At 32.7% G+C, this 14,110-nt stretch overlaps 2 long non-coding RNA genes across 10 annotated transcripts; both read right to left on the bottom strand.

Moving 5' to 3' along the window:
* Positions 1–1,353: 1,353 nt before the first annotated feature.
* Positions 1,354–13,273, bottom strand: LOC125496920 (uncharacterized). 8 transcript variants are annotated; one of them, XR_008969010.1, is made up of 5 exons: positions 12,980–13,273; positions 12,786–12,864; positions 12,398–12,701; positions 5,183–6,165; positions 1,354–1,650 (listed from the first exon to the last, which is right to left on the bottom strand). It is a non-coding gene; the product is annotated as an uncharacterized LOC125496920 (long non-coding RNA). The 8 variants fall into 8 exon arrangements; XR_008969008.1 differs by having other exon boundaries at positions 12,398–12,895; XR_008969009.1 differs by having other exon boundaries at positions 12,398–12,864.
* LOC130591249 (uncharacterized) lies at positions 6,771–12,190 on the bottom strand. 2 transcript variants are annotated; one of them, XR_008969011.1, is made up of 3 exons: positions 11,549–11,693; positions 7,578–7,933; positions 6,771–7,475 (listed from the first exon to the last, which is right to left on the bottom strand). It is a non-coding gene; the product is annotated as an uncharacterized LOC130591249 (long non-coding RNA). The 2 variants fall into 2 exon arrangements; XR_008969012.1 differs by lacking the exon at positions 6,771–7,475 and adding an exon at positions 12,085–12,190 and having other exon boundaries at positions 7,649–7,933; positions 11,549–11,638.
* Positions 13,274–14,110: the final 837 nt, after the last annotated feature.

The raw sequence follows: 14,110 nt of genomic DNA, 5'->3' as shown, positions 1-14,110 counted from the left end.
TTATATAAGAAAATAAAGAAGTGAGATAAAAGAAGAGCGTTGTAAAAAAAAAAAAAGTTGTCAAAAAGATAAAAGAAGAGTGATGTTAGTAATTAATAATTACCGCAAGCTAAGAACAATATTGCAGAAGTTACAAGGGAACAAGTTGACATCCATCTAATTATCAGTTATCACCTCTCCCTCCCAAGTCCTTGCGCATCCTCCGTCGTCCCTCCCACACTCAGTCGTCCCTGAGCGTCGTTCGATTGGAATTGCCGGAATATTGCCGGATTTCGATTGGAATTGCCGAATATTGCCGGATTTTATTGGAATTCGCTTCGCATCCTCCCACACTCAGTCGTCCCTGGCCGTCGTTCGAAGTTTGTCGCCGTTCGAAGTCTGCCGCAGTTCGAAGTCCTTGGCCGTAGTTCAATCGAGTTTAGACAATTTCGGTGAAAAATTGTTTGCTCAGGTTCAGAATCGGTGCTGCTTCCGCCGTTCACCGCAGTTCAATCAAGCATTTGATCCCTCAGGTTTATTTCTTTCTCTCTCCAAAAATTTATGTGAAACACCCTAATTTAGCAATTTTCAATCTGCTTCTAATTATTCAAATTTATGTGAAACACCCTTAGTAAGCATGACAAACATCCGCCTGCGATATGAATGAAGATTGTTATGCTGATTGCCAAGATTCATTTCATAGATTTCACCAAAATGGCAAAATATAAGGTGGTTTAAAAGAGAACAATCATAGAAGGACAAGATTTACTTCTTTATTAAAGGTTGTTTATTTTCAAGCAGAACTACAGAATAAACTTAATCCTAGCATATGTTAATCAAACAAAGTTTCAAGTTGAGCACTTGCACAAATGAATACGAGTTTATATCAATTAAATGAACTTATTATTCCTGTGAAGTAGGGAAATTCTATCTCTTTAAGCTAATTGTAATACTAAGGCATTCGCTCTATCTTTGGTTTTCCTCTTTATCCTCTACTACAGATATCATCTCCTTTTTGTTCCACTTTTTTTTTTCCAGACAACGAGCCTTCTTGGTTGGCTTCCTCTTGCTTCTTAGGCTACATGAATACGAGTTGTTTCCAGCAATTAGCGTCTATCTTGAGATAGGATTGAATTGTCTTTGAGATTCATAGCTGTATCAAGATTACTTATAGCTTAGTGTTAGCAGGCAGAAGATGATTAGGAAGTGTCATTCCAATGGATAATTTGTATCCATGTGTTCCATATTTGTATTTAGTTTCTCTTATAAATGTAGCCATTTGCACCTCCTTATAGCCTTCGTTTTCAAGCACGGCTGTAACAGCCCGCACTTCCGAGCTGCTAACTAATCACAATTAAGATACACAAAACACAATCAACACTTAATAGCCTTGAATTAATTATTTACTCGCAGCGGAATAAAACCTTCAATACACGATCCTGGACCTGTGGGTCAGGGCCCACAACACATCCTCAATAACCAATAACATATTACAATAATACCTTGCTCGACTTCTAAAGCACTATAATAATTTCTTCACAAATAAGGTTATATAACCCTAATACAAACTCTGAACCATTACATCTCACTATAACCTTAATACCTAAATTCTTCCTTTACTCCATTCCGAGTTTTCCACGCACGAACCTGCAAGATCACTAACAATGAACTCTGCCCCCACCAGGACAGGTTCCAAGAACAAAATCAGAAAACTGAGTACACACACTGTCCAACCAGAAATTCATTTTAGTGGCTTAAAATATAGTTGTGCGGTTTATTATTAATCAAGTGGAACATTCCCAAACTTCAAAAATACTTAAAATCAAATAGTTAGAAATACATAAGCTCATCCCAAAACCTCATTTTGGTGGCTTAAGACCATTCGTATACAATTCATGCTAGAAATTCGGCATGTTTCACAAGTAAAGTACTTGCTTAAAAATTTCAGGATTTCTATCCTTGCACAATCGTATTAACGTAAGAATTTTTATCATGAAGATCACCAATTAGATCATTCAAAAACCCTTCGGATCTATAGCATTTAATTTTATTGGGTAAAGCGAACACAAATAGAGAGGGGTTCCTTACTCAAGGAGCCGACTGTCTCTAAGCTAATGGAGGTCGTCCCCCCACCGTTTAAATATTTATGCTTGCAAGCCTTAACCAGGACATGTCCCATTTTTATTATCTGCTGGACTTCACCCACCCAGCGAGGGTTCGAAAGGAGATCACCCATCCTCCAAGGGTTGTTGTTCATACCGTACCTTATTTGGTATCGGCCTTTACCCACTTGTATCCATAGTTTATTTACATAAATAGTTTAAATGCACAGTTTATCAATACCACACGTGCTTCAAAGAACACATATTTATCCATGAAGAGGAAAAATAATCACCACTACTATGGTGTTGCTAATCATTGCAAGACTTGGATCTTCTTTTGAAATCTTTTGTTTTACGTTAACAATTTCACATATTAGTTACGTGTAAAGATATAAGGATATAATCTTGTACAAGTCATATAGGCACTTAGTGTGCTCATTTAAACTTTATCAAAAGGGGTGAGTTAACAAGAACATTTGGAACTTTTGACAAAATAATTACAGCAAAAATACTGAACTTAAAATGAACATAACCTCAATAACCTTTGGATCATGACTACTCAAAGGAACAATACCCGCTCCATAACACATATTGAGCATCTCGCTCTATAATTTCTGTTTACTTTCCCCATAAAACAATCGCTAAATCATAATGCTTATTTTCCCAATAACACAACTTACATCTTCCAAACTTATTATACTCTTGTTCTTAATTCGTATCGCGTACTCAATTCCAAAGTGTATTAACGACTTAAACCTCCGTCCGTAAACAAAACAAAGTTGAAATGTAATTAACATATCCAAAATACCTGAACCTCAATAATCTTATAATAACACAAACTCGAATATCAAATAATCTCACTTACCTCAAATATTCCTTTCAAGGAAGTAATATACTTAAAACGTATTCAAAATCAAATGTCTCTCCGCAATCGATCCCATAACATAATCAAAATGTAAAATATGATTCTCAAAGACTCATAAGATAATTAACTATTATCGAGACCCAATTCTAAGCTCGTGCGATTAATCTGTAATGTTTTACTTGTAGACTATAGATATCCTCTAACATGATTTGGCAATTCCCTTCATCATAATAGTTTCTCTTTGTACCTGGACTTCCGTCTTTAACTTATAGCATCTAAACTATATCATTCCAAAATTCTCATGATATGAATTTTCCCCTTAAAGGTTTTCTTATTCCCAATACATGAACTTTCATTGCCAGAATATAACCTTATTACATTGTCATAAATCACCCACAATTACTTACAAGTCAAAATATCTCACTCCATTCCAATACTCAACTCGTTGTCCTCATCCTTCTTAAATTTATAATTCACAACCATACGTCCCCATGTTTTTGTACTGAAAGCTCATATTAGCCTTAACACCATATGCTTCGTATTGTCATTATATAACTTTAATTACCATGCTCTCTATTATCTAGTTTTATATTTTTTTCTTTCCCAATATTCATTTACATAATCTTACTTATCTTACTAGAAAATTATACCTTTAAACTTTCTTACTTAATCCAATTCCAGATATGACCTTTCATAACTTAAATACTGTAAGTTATACTTCTCTATTTCATATTCTTTTAAACCACCACCCATATCTTGATCCTTTATTCCTCTAATATGACCTTCACAATTCAGATCTTACTCCTCAATATTTAATAATTCGTCTCAATTACTTATTTTGGTTATAACATCTCTTGGACTCACATAGCTATTGTAACCACTCTATTAACGCTTAGATTAATGTTGAACTTCCAAAATTCACTTCCAAATAATTAGATATCTAACTTGACTTTTCTACATATTATTTTATACTCTTCCCACATTCCCATTTCCTATTTTTACTTCTCCAATTAGAAAATAAGACTCCTAACTCTTTTGCACTCCTCATTGATACCTATAATAGAAGTTTTCCAAACTCAGTAATCACTTTCCCTCGACCTAGTCAACATAACCCAAATGTAGTGTCTGATACTTCCCAAAACCACCACTCCAATCCTTTTTATATTGATATCACTATTACAAAACCCATTTATTTAACTCTATGTTACAACTTTGAGTGTTTATCATTTCCTATATATATATACTTTTATAGTCGTCTGATCTTTAAGAACCATATAATTTTTATATCGACAACTCACCCATTAATTGACGTTGGCACTCCAAAACTTACACAATCACCCAACTCCACTTTTCAATAATAACTAACATTCTCAAACATAATTCTTCGATCTACTAATTTGTCCCACAACTACTTTGACATAACTTTTCAATATTACAAAACTCAAATTCCTCAAATAGTCCTTGTTGCTATCCTTCTATGACATAATGTAACTTTTTAATCTGAACTTTTTCTCCTTATAATAATAGTTCATACTATTCTAGTTCATAGTTTACTACATGTATATTCCGTACTCAAATAATAGTCCTCCAGAACTCATGTTATAGCGTACTCTGAAATTACAACCACAACTCCAAACCCATATCTTCCAACCTCTAATGCATGTATTTCGAAATGGGTAATCAAACATCATAATTGATTTCTTAAAAATTCATACACGAAACTTGAACAAGAATTAATGTTACCAAGATGTGATACCGAGGTTCTCAACAACTTCCAGGTATTATGTTCTTATAAAGTTTATACATTTGTAACCATATATATACGAACTATTTTCTGAAATTTTAATTGAGCTTCATAACCTTATCCATTCCCCTAATATAACTCACTGAACTCATAGAATCAAACTTATAACTATTGAAAATATAGTGAAACTCTCATTTAGAACCAAATGTACATGCCTTATTCATATCACAAAACTTAGTTCATCAAACAAATTTATACTATTGAGTTTCAAAACAATATATCTTATAGCCAATATAACTTAACATGCGATTTAGCTCTACCTTTGTCTTAAAACTCATAAACATGTATTTCAGAAACCATATAGTACACAAATCACATTTTAAATACAACATAAGTTTAACTTATAAAAACATATCAAGATCAGCTTATATAGTTTATATGGTCAATCGAAATATCAATAATATATTGAAAAGTGGAAGAACATGTGTGTACCTCTTTCATTTTCCCCAAAGAATGCTCAATTCCATAATAATCTTCAAGATTCCAACATTTCCAAATTCTTTATCAATCTCCAACAATCACCTCACAACAATATGAACAACAATTAACATCCTTACTACCAATTAAATAAAGAAATTAACTTTCTCATACCTTCTAACTAACCTCTCTCATGAACGACCCACACTCCTTATTTACAAACCATTCTACTAATCCACTTCACTATATCAATCTCTAACTCCAATTAACCTCATTCTAATTCACAGATAGAGGATACTATCAAACAACATGGCTTATTGAAATTTGATTTCATAAACTAACTTAAGAAATATAAATACAAATTATAAGCCTCAATCCAACCCATTAAATAAATAGGAAAGATTTAATCTTTAAGTTGAACAAACTTTTAACTTTTATCATAACTATATTTGCTAATCAATAACAAAATTTCGAACCAAGTTTATTTCTAAAATCATAATATAAAATCCAATCGCACCACACTTGAATCGGAATCAAAGGAGATGAGGAATTAAGAAAAATTAGCTTATACCTTCATATGGAAAGGAATACCAACAATGGCAGCAACAAGGCAACAAGTTAGCAAGACAACATGGCAAACAAGCCAACCACGACAGCAGCGCAACACAAGGTACAGCAGCAGTGCTGAACTTGTGTGAGGCGTAACTCTTAGTTCCGAACTCCGAATTGAGCGATTTTTGTGCCCAAATTCATTAGCTCGAAGTGATCTACAACTTTCATTCAGCAACAAAGAGCAAAATTGGACTGCATGTTGTAGATAATTGAGGAAACAGATTGTCGGAATAAAAACATAGGAGAGAGAAATGAAGATAGGAACACCAAACTTACAAAGACCATAACTCATAGCTCCGAACTCCAAATCAAGTGATTTTTATGCCCAAATTTATTAGGTCGAAGTGATCTACAACTTTCATTCAGCAACAAAGAGCAAAATTTGACTGCATGTTGTAGATAATTGAGGAAACAGATTGTCGGAATAAAAACATAGGAGAGAGAAATGAGATAGGAACACCAAACTTACAAAGACCATAACTCATAGCTCCGAACTCCAAATCAAGTGTTTTTATGCCCAAATTATTAGCTCGAAGTGATCTACAACTTTATTCAGCAACAAAGAGCAAAATTGATTGCATGTTGTAGATAATTGAGGAAACAGATTGTCGGAATAAAAACAAGGAGAGAGAAATGGAGTAGAACACCAAACTTACAAAGACCATAACTCATAGCTCCGAACTCCAAATCAAGTGATTTTTGGGTCTAAGTTCAATAACTTTTCGAGATCTACAACTTTGATTGAATAAGTTTTCGCAAATTCCGACTGCAAAATGCAGAAATTGAGCATGCACAGTACGGGGTATAAAATCACAGGAGAGAGAAAATTATTGTTTGGGGTTTTTATTTTGGGTTTGGGGTTTCTCCCAATTCTCAAACACTTGGGTAATTAAGCTGAAATATTGAAGAGAACAATTAATTTATGGGAAATACACTTTGGCATTGATTGAAATTTTATGAAGAAGAGGGTGATGCTTTAGCATCTAGAGTAGATGACATGAGTGAGGAGAGATAAATTGTAATTAAAAACGGGTTTCCTTTATTTCAAAGCTTAAACTTCAACTCAATATCTCTATTATATAAAATCCATATTAACTTATTTGTGCTTGGAACTTACTTTAGACGATAAATAATAATTCTCAAAGTAATTTCTTTACTAATATGAACATAGCTAACTTTGACTAAAACGTGTCTGAAAATATAAGCTATTATACTTATCAAATCTCATTTATAAAGTCGTTATTAAACCTGCTTAAAATATAGGCTATTACACTATACCACACTTAAAATAATTTCGTCCTCGAAATTCGAAAACGTAAAACTTTAGATTATTTCAAACAGAAAGATCACATAAAACATATTTAACGAAAATCAATCAAATCAACTCTTATTGAACTCCGACACCTCGAATGATCAATTGATTCTGCAAAATATAATCACTAATCTTGAATCAAAAATCTCAATATAATTCGATCATTCTCAAATAGCCACTCAAAGCTAAACTCCGACATAACTTTTCATTTTTACAAATTTTCAATCTCAATATTGAACCTTCAATATCTCAATCTCTATTCCTAAATTCTTAACCAACCAATAACCCTAACCAATTTCGAACAATCCCAAAATATCTTTCTTATCTCGTATGCCATGATATGAAGATCACGACAACTCTAAAACGACCATGCTCTGATACCACCTATAACAGCCCGCACTTCCGAGCTGCTAACTAATCACAATTAAGATACACAAAACACAATCAACACTTAATAGCCTCGAATTAATTATTTACTCATACCACCTGTAACAGCCCGCACTTCCGAGCTGCTAACTAATCACAATTAAGATACACAAAACACAATCAACACTTAATAGCCTCGAATTAATTATTTACTCGCAGCGGAATAAAACCTTCAATACACGATCCTGGACCTGTGGGTCAGGGCCCACAACACATCCTCAATAACCAATAACATATTACAATATACCTTGCTCGACTTCTAAAGCACTATAATAATTTCTTCACAAATAAGGTTATATAACCCTAATACAAACTCTGAACCATTACATCTCACTATAACCTTGATACCTAAATTCTTCCTTTATTCCATTCCGAGTTTTCCACGCACGAACCTGCAAGATCACTAACAATGAACTCTGCCCCCACCAGGACAGGTTCCAAGAACAAAATCAGAAAAATGAGTAACACACACTGTCCAACCAGAAATTCATTTTAGTGGCTTAAAATATAGTTGTGCGGTTTATTATTAATCAAGTGGAACATTCCCAAACTTCAAAAATACTTAAAATCAAATAGTTAGAAATACATAAGCTCATCCCAAAACCTCATTTTGGTGGCTTAAGACCATTCGTATACAATTCATGCTAGAAATTCGGCATGTTTCACAAGTAAAGTACTTGCTTAAAAATTTCAGGATTTCTATCCTTGCACAATCGTATTAACGTAAGAATTTTTATCATGAAGATCACCAATTAGATCATTCAAAAACCCTTCGGGTCTATAGCATTTAATTTATTGGGTAAAGCGAACACGAATAGAGAGGGGTTCCTTACTCAAGGAGCCGACTGTCTCTAAGCTAATGGAGGTCGTCACCCCACCGTTTAAATATTTATGCTTGCAAGCCTTAACCAGGACATGTCCCATTTTTATTATCTGCTGGACTTCACCCACCCAGCGAGGGCTCGAAAGAAGATCACCCATCCTCCAAGGGTTGTTGTTCATACCGTACCTTATTTGGTATCGGCCTTTACCCACTTGTATCCATAGTTTATTTACATAAATAGTTTAAATGCACAGTTTATCAATACCACACGTGCTTCAAAGAACACATATTTATCCATGAAGAGGAAAAATAATCACCACTACTATGGTGTTGCTAATCATTGCAAGACTTGGATCTTCTTTTGAAATCTTTTGTTTTACGTTAACAATTTCACATATTAGTTACGTGTAAAGATATAAGGATATAATCTTGTACAAGTCGTATAGGCACTTAGTGTGCTCATTTAAACTTTATCAAAAGGGGTATTAACAAGAACATTTGGAACTTTTGACAAAATAATTACAACAAAAATACTGAACTTAAAATGAACATAACCTCAATAACCTTTGGATCATGACTACTCAAAGGAACAATACCCGCTCCATAACACATATTGAGCATTTCGCTCTATAATTTCTGTTTACTTTCCCCCATAAAACAATCGCTAAATCATAATGCTTATTTTCCCAATAACACAACTTAATCTTTCAAACTTATTATACTCTTGTTCTTAATTCGTATCGCTACTCAATTCCAAAGTGTTTAACGACTTAAACCTCCGTCCGTAAACAAAACAAAGTTGAAATGTAATTAACATATCCAAAATACCTGAACCTCAATAATCTTATAATAACACAAACTCGAATATCAAATAATCTCACTTACCTCAAATATTCCTTTCAAGGAAGTAATATACTAAAACGTATTCAAAATCAAATGTCTCTCCGCAATCGATCCCATAACATAATCAAAATGTAAAATATGATTCTCAAAGACTCATAAGATAATTAACTATTATCGAGACCCAATTCTAAGCTCGTGCGATTAATCTGTAATGTTTTACTTGTAGACTATAGAGTATCCTCTAACATGATTTGGCAATTCCCTTCATCATAATAGTTTCTCTTTGTACCTGGACTTCCGTCTTTAACTTATAGCATCTAAACTATATCATTCCAAAATTCTCATGATATGAATTTTCCCCTTAAAGGTTTTCTTATTCCCAATACATGAACTTTCATTGCCAGAATATAACCTTATTACATTGTCATAAATCACCCACAATTACTATGACAAGTCAAAATATCTCACTCCATTCCAATACTCAACTCATTGTCCTCATCCTTCTTAAATTTATAATTCACAACCATACGTCCCCATGTTTTTGTACTGAAAGCTCATATTAGCCTTAACACCATATGCTTCGTATTGTCATTATATAACTTTAATTACCATGCTCTCTATTATCTAGTTTATATTTTTTCTTTCCCAATATTCATTTACATAATCTTACTTATCTTACTAGAAAATTATACCTTTAAACTTTCTTACTTAATCCAATTCCAGATATGACCTTTCATAACTTAAATACTGTAAGTTATACTTCTCTATTTCATATTCTTTTAAACCACCACCCATATCTTGATCCTTTATTCTCTAATATGACCTTCACAATTCAGATCTTACTCCTCAATATTTAATATTCGTCTCAAATTACTTATTTTGGTTATAACATCTCTTGGACTCACATAGCTATTGTAACCACTCTATTAACGCTTAGATTAATGTTGAACTTCCAAAATTCACTTCCAAATAATTAGATATCTAACTTGACTTTTCTACATATCATTTTATACTCTTCCCACATTCCCATTTCCTATTTTTACTTCTCCAATTAGAAAATAAGACTCCTAAGCTCTTTTGCACTCCTCATTGATACCTATAATAGAAGTTTTCCAAACTCAGTAATCACTTTCCCTCGACCTAGTCAACATAACCCAAATGTAGTGTCTGATACTTCCAAAACCACCACTCCAATCCTTTTTATATTGATATCACTATTACAAAACCCATTTATTTAACTCTATGTTACAACTTTGAGTGTTTCTCATTTCCTATATATATATATATATATATATATATATATATATATATATACATATATATATATATATATATATATATATATATATATATATATATATACCTTCCAATATATATACTTTTATAGTCGTCTGATCTTTAAGAACCATATAATTTTTATATCGACAACTCACCCATTAATTGACGTTGGCACTCCAAAACTTACACAATCACCCAACTCCACTTTTCAATAATAACTAACATTCTCAAACATAATTCTTCGATCTACTAATTTGTCCCACAACTACTTTGACATAACTTTCAATATTACAAAACCAAATTCCTCAAATAGTTTGTTGCTATCCTTCTATGACATAATGTAACTTTTTAATCTGAACTTTTCTCTCTTATAATAATAGTTCATACTATTCTAGTTCATAGTTTACTACATGTATATTCCGTACTCAAATAATAGTCCTCCAGAACTCATGTTATAGCGTACTCTGAAATTACAACCACAACTCCAAACCCATATCTTCCAACCTCTAATGCATGTATTTCGAAATGGGTAATCAAACATCATAATTGATTTCTTAAAAATTCATACACGAAACTTGAACAAGAATTAATGTTACCAAGATGTGATACCGAGGTTCTCAACAACTTCAGGTATTATGTTCTTATAAAGTTTATACATTTATAACCATATATATACGAACTCTTTTCTGAAATTTAATTGAGCTTCATAACCTTATCCATTCCCCTAATATAACTCACTGAACTCATAGAATCAAACTTATAACTATTGAAAATATAGTGAAACTCTCATTTAGAACCAAATGTACATGCCTTATTCATATCACAAAACTTGGTTCATCAAACAAATTTATACTATTGAGTTTCAAAACAATATATCTTATAGCCAATAGAACTTAACATGCGATTTAGCTCTACCTTTGTCTTAAAACTCATAAACATGTATTTCAGAAACCATATAGTACACAAATCACATTTTAAATACAACATAAGTTTAACTTATGAAAACATATCAAGATCAGCTTATATAGTTTATATAGTCAATCGAAATATCAATAATATATTGAAAAGTGGAAGAACATGTGTGTACCTCTTTCATTTTCCCCAAAGAATGCTCAATTCCATAATAATCTTCAAGATTCCAACATTTCCAAATTCTTTATCAATCTCCAACAATCACCTCACAACAATATGAACAACAATTAACATCCTTACTACCAATTAGATAAAGAAATTAACTTCTCATACTTCTAACTCTCTCATGAACGACCACACTCCTTATTTACAAACCATTCTACTAATCCACTTCACTATATCAATCTCTAACTCAATTAACTCATTCTATTCACAGTAGAGGATACTATCAAACAACATGCTTATTGAAAATTTGATTTCATAAACTAACTTAAGAAATTAAATACAATTATAAGCCTCAATCCAACCATTAATAAATAGAAAGATTTAATCTTTAAGTTGAACAAACTTTTAACTTTATCATAACTATATTTGCTAATCATAACAAAATTTGAACCAAGTTTATTTCTAAAATCATAATATAAAATCCAATTGCACCACACTTGAATCGGAATCAAAGGAGATGAGGAATTAAGAAAAATTAGCTTATACCTTCATATGGAAAGGAATACCAACAATGGCAGCAACAAGGCAACAAGTTAGCAAGACAACATGGCAAACAAGCCAACCACGACAGCAGCGCAACACAAGTACAGCAGCAGTGCTGAACTTGTGTGAGGCGTAACTCTAGTTCCGAACTCCGAATTGAGCGATTTTTTGCCCAAATTCATTAGCTCGAAGTGATCTACAACTTTCATTAGCAACAAAGAGCAAAATTGGACTGCATGTTGTAGATAATTGAGGAAACAGATTGTCGGAATAAAAACATAGGAGAGAGAAATGAAGATAGGAACACCAAACTTACAAAGACCATAACTCATAGCTCCGAACTCCAAATCAAGTGATTTTTATGCCCAAATTTATTAGCTCGAAGTGATCTACAACTTTCATTCAGCAACAAAGAGCAAAATTTGACTGCATGTTGTAGATAATTGAGGAAACAGATTGTCGGAATAAAAACATAGGAGAGAGAAATGGAGATAGGAACACCAAACTTACAAAGACCATAACTCATAGCTCCGAACTCCAAATCAAGTGGTTTTTATGCCCAAATTTATTAGCTCGAAGTGATCTACAACTTTCATTCAGCAACAAAGAGCAAAATTTGACTGCATGTTGTAGATAATTGAGGAAACAGATTGTCGGAATAAAAACATAGGAGAGAGAAATGGAGATAGGAACACCAAACTTACAAAGACCATAACTCATAGCTCCGAACTCCAAATCATGTGATTTTCATGCCCAAATTTATTAGCTCGAAGTGATCTACAACTTTCATTCAGCAACAAAGAGCAAAATTTGACTGCATGTTGTAGATAATTGAGGAAACAGATTGTCGGAATAAAAACATAGGAGAGAGAAATGGAGATAGGAACACCAAACTTACAAAGACCATAACTCATAGCTCCGAACTCCAAATCAAGTGATTTTTGGGTCTAAGTTCAATAACTTTTCGAGATCTACAACTTTGATTGAATAAGTTTTCGCAAATTCCGACTCCAAATTGCAGAAATTGAGCATGCACAGTACGGGGTATAAAATCAGAGGAGAGAGAAAATTATTGTTTGGGGTTTTTTATTTTGGGTTTGGGGTTTCTCCCAATTCTCAAACACTTGGGTAATTAAGCTGAAATATTGAAGAGAACAATTAATTTATGGGAACATACACTTTGGCATTTGATTGAAATTTTTTATGAAGAAGAGAGAATGCTTTAGCATCTAGAGTAGATGACATGAGTGAGGAGAGATAAATTGTAATTAAAAACGGGTTTCCCTTTATTTCAAAGCTTAAACTTCAACTCAATATCTCTATTATATAAAATCCATACTAACTTATTTGTGCTTGGAACTTACTTTAGACGATAAATAATAATTCTCAAAGTAATTTCTTTACTAATATGAACATAGCTAACTTTGACTAAAACGTGTCTGAAAATATAAGCTATTATACTTATCAAATCTCATTTATAAAGTCGTTATTAAACCTGCTTAAAATATAGGCTATTACAACGGCGAGGGTGAAAATTCAAGATAGAAAGACAGTTGGTTCAGTTTTCTATACTTGTTCACTGGGGGAGAATCAAAATAGGATAAACTTGGTTTTGATGTCATGCTTGAACCGATGGTACTAAACACATTAAGGTTACACTGTGCAAGTGTAATGCAGAGGGCCGGTTGAGAATTAAATGCCTTTTCCTATCATTTTGGTATTGAACTTGGAGTGTATCTTTTTTTTCTTGAAGCAAAATTTTCACTTTTGTGCTATAAAAAGTAGGGAAATGAAAATGGAAAACGAAGACAGAGACAAAGACATAAGGAAACATACAAATGCAAAATTCAAAAAAGTAGGGAACGGGGAAGCAATTGGAAATGCTTCCAAAATTACAACAAATATTCAAAGTAAATTAGCTAGAAGCCATATGTATAAATAACTTTAGTGTACCAAAATCTCCGAAAACAAATATGTTATAAAAAATCTCAGAGATGAAATTTCAAAAAGAAAAACGAAATTTTATTAG

The sequence above is a fragment of the Beta vulgaris genome, chromosome 4, assembly GCF_026745355.1.
Source record: "Beta vulgaris subsp. vulgaris cultivar EL10 chromosome 4, EL10.2, whole genome shotgun sequence".
NCBI lineage: Eukaryota > Viridiplantae > Streptophyta > Magnoliopsida > Caryophyllales > Amaranthaceae > Beta > Beta vulgaris.
The sequence above is the reverse complement of the archived record's forward strand: the minus strand, read 5'-3'. Positions and strand labels throughout refer to the sequence as shown.